At 44.7% G+C, this 3,138-nt stretch overlaps 1 pseudogene; it reads left to right on the top strand.

Annotated features, from left to right (window-relative positions):
• Window positions 1–1,259: 1,259 nt before the first annotated feature.
• LOC105307786 lies at window positions 1,260–1,806 on the top strand (annotated as a pseudogene).
• The last annotated feature ends 1,332 nt before the right edge of the window (window positions 1,807–3,138 follow it).

Below are 3,138 nucleotides of genomic sequence, written 5' to 3'. Positions count from 1 at the left end.
GATCCCTTCTTTATTTAAAGTCTAAATGTTTTTTTATTTCCTTGTAGATATTTAATCACAGTTGATACTCTCAGTTTCAATCCCTGTTAGTGTTAGCAACAGTTTCAGTAGCGTTTGCTCAGAATCTCCTGGGGCTCCGTGGTGATCAGTCTTGGAGGGTATGGGAGGAGGGACCCTCTGAGGGCTGCAGCTCAGCCTCGGTTTTGCAACCGGGGCCGGTAAAAATCGCTGTTATTTCTCTGCAGTCCCGTCCCACTTCTCTGCTTTCTGCCCTGATGACTGGGCCCTGCTGCTGGCTGCTAGGAGTTCCAGCACTTCCAGGCAGGCTGATCAGGGAAGTCACTGCACCTTCTCCCTTCCCTCTCCTCCTGCAGGGTGCTCTGGCAGCTGCAAGAGGCAACTTCTTTATTTCTCCCAGTCCACTGCCAGAGACCTGAGACTCTGACCTGTGGTAGCTCTTAGGCACAGATCTCATGCTCAGACATGCTGATATGCAGTTTGGGTGTTTTTTGTTGAGTTTTAGATGTTCAGCTTATTGTTGTTTCAAGGGGAGAGATCTGAGGATGTGTCTTGCTCTGCCATGTTTTGCAGAATTCTCAAATAAAAATTTTATCTTCTTTATTTTTGCCATCAGCAGTGGGTGAGATACAAATTCTTGTGACAATGAATCCAAAATGCTATACACGTGCAGTAATTTTATCAGGATGAAGGCATCGGAATATCCTCACCCTACTGATTATCCATGAAACTTCAGTACAGGGTAACAACAGTCCTCGTAGAAATGTCTGAATTTTTTGCTTCTGTCCTTGAAGCTGCACTGGCACCTGTCAAATAAAAGTGCAGAAGGACATACATAGATGAGCTCTGAATGATGGTCTAATACAATGGCTTTCAAATTTGAGGGAGCACAGAATTTTTTATTCAAATGACATCTTTGAGGAGGTCAAATATATGGCACAATAAGCAAAGCTACTTTTGCTGGAGGGTCAAGGCATGTATTCAGGTACCCCAATAAGTCTGCTATCATCAAAGTACTAAATTCAGTTAGAAAGCTGCATACTCCATGCAGGTCCCCCAGATCTGTCTCTTGCTTCAACAGTGTTCTGATGGAACAGACCCTGGAACGCTCCTTCTTCCAGCCTCCAACCACCTTCCATCCTCTTTTCCAGTCACAACCTTTGGAACCTTCTCAGCCATACTTGGCCTCTGAGACCAGCCAACACCATTTTTTGAGCTTGACTCCTTATTGCTGAACAACCATGAGCTCTCGAATCCATCAGATTTACTCCACTAAGGTGGAGGCTGCTGTCAGCTGCCTGGTCAGCCTGCATCTATGAGCCTCCTACACCTGCCTCTCTCTAGGCTTCTATTTCGACTGTGAGGATGTAGCTCTGGAAGGCATGGGCCACTTCTTCTGTGAGCTGGCCAAGGAGAAATGCCAGGACTCTGAGTGTCTCTTGTAGATGCAAAACCAGTTTGATGGCTTCACACTCGTCCAGTACCTGTAGAAGCCTTCCCAAGGAGAGTGGGATAAAACTCAAGATGCCATGCAAGCTGCCGTGGTCATGGAAAAGAACCCAAACCATACTTTTGGATCGAAATGTCCTGAGTTCTGCCCGTGCAGACCCCCATCTCTTTCTGGAGAGCCACTTCCTAGATGAGGAGGTGAAACTCATTAAGCAGATGGGCTACCACCTGACTAACCTCTTCAGGTTGGCTTGCCCCCAGGTTGGGCTGGGTGAGTATCTCTTCCAGAGGCTGACCATCAAGCATGACGAGGAGCCTTTGGAACCCAGAGGCTTTTGAAGGGCCCCTCTCCATCCCCCTGGTGTTGGCCTTGTGCCCGAGCCTCTCCCTGAAACCACTAGGCAGCTTTCTAACCACCCTGGAGCCCTCTCCCATGCCTTGGACCAAATTGGAACAATAAAGCTTTTTGCAGCAAAAAACAAAACAAAACAAAAATAAAAACAAAAACTGCATAGTCTGAAGAAAGGGCCTATGGTTATGTGACCACTTTGAGGGGCAAGTCAGCCCTGTGCTGAGGACAGGGCTCTACCTCGCTTGTTTGACAGTCATATTTGCTGATCTAAATGTAGGATTTCTGTTGTGTTCCTAGATATTGGATCTCAATGGTCAAGGTAAAATAACTCAAGACCACCATCAAGTGTGGCAATATTAGAATTTAACATTTCAGTCAGGAGTAACTGACCAATCATCTAATCTGGTGGTTTTCATACTGTCCTGGAGCAGTGGTGACCTAGAACAGGACTGCTTTATAGTTAGTATTCTTGATAAGACATCAACGGAAAAAAGGATTCTCTTGATTCACAAAGTTTGAAAAAACACTGATGTAAATGGCTTTCTCTTATATAAGGCTATGGAGGCCCAGCAGGTTATTGACTGGTCAGGATGACAGAGCTTTTCAAAGGCAAAGCTGCTATAGATCCATGCATGTTGCTGGACTCTCACTTCAGTACCCTTTCAAGTATGATGGGCTGTTCAGACTAGAAATAAGAAATTTGGTCACTTTTAAAAACCATTTTCCTTTTTATCACCGGTTTTTGAGGGCTGACTAGGGGCACAAAAATGAAAGGACTCCATTTTCTGGCTAACAAAAGCAATTTTCCTAAAGGAGAAGAGACTGTAAAGAGAGAGACAGATGAAAGATGCTGGATTTGGGAAAGAGGCTAGATTCCAGTTGTTATGTGACCAAAGATTTTCTGATTTAGCATTGGCTCAACTACCCATTCTATTTCCTAGCAGATGCTTTTTGAGCAGGGGTGGGGGGATTTTTTTTTTCAGATCATGTGTATAAAGATACTCATCACTGAGGTGCCACTCTTCATAAATATTAACAAATGACAATAATAGCTATCATTTGCTGAGAGGTTAGATAATAGTTAAGGGCTATACATGTATTTTCTCATGTTTCTGTATAAAGCACGCTGGAGATAAATCCTGTTACCCACATTTTAGGGAGACTCTGCTAGCTTTGTGAGCTTGCCCAGGTTCTGGTAGCTAGCAAGTTGGAGAGTTTGGACTCAAACCCAGGTGTCTGCCTTTGACAGCTGGGCTCTTAGCCACCTCGTTGTATTGCCTAATTCTTTGCCCTACTAGGAAAAAGAATCCTCATCAGAC

The sequence above is a fragment of the Pteropus vampyrus genome, unplaced genomic scaffold (assembly GCF_000151845.1).
Source record: "Pteropus vampyrus isolate Shadow unplaced genomic scaffold, Pvam_2.0 Scaffold517, whole genome shotgun sequence".
NCBI lineage: Eukaryota > Metazoa > Chordata > Mammalia > Chiroptera > Pteropodidae > Pteropus > Pteropus vampyrus.
This window is presented reverse-complemented; position numbering and strand designations above follow the sequence as displayed.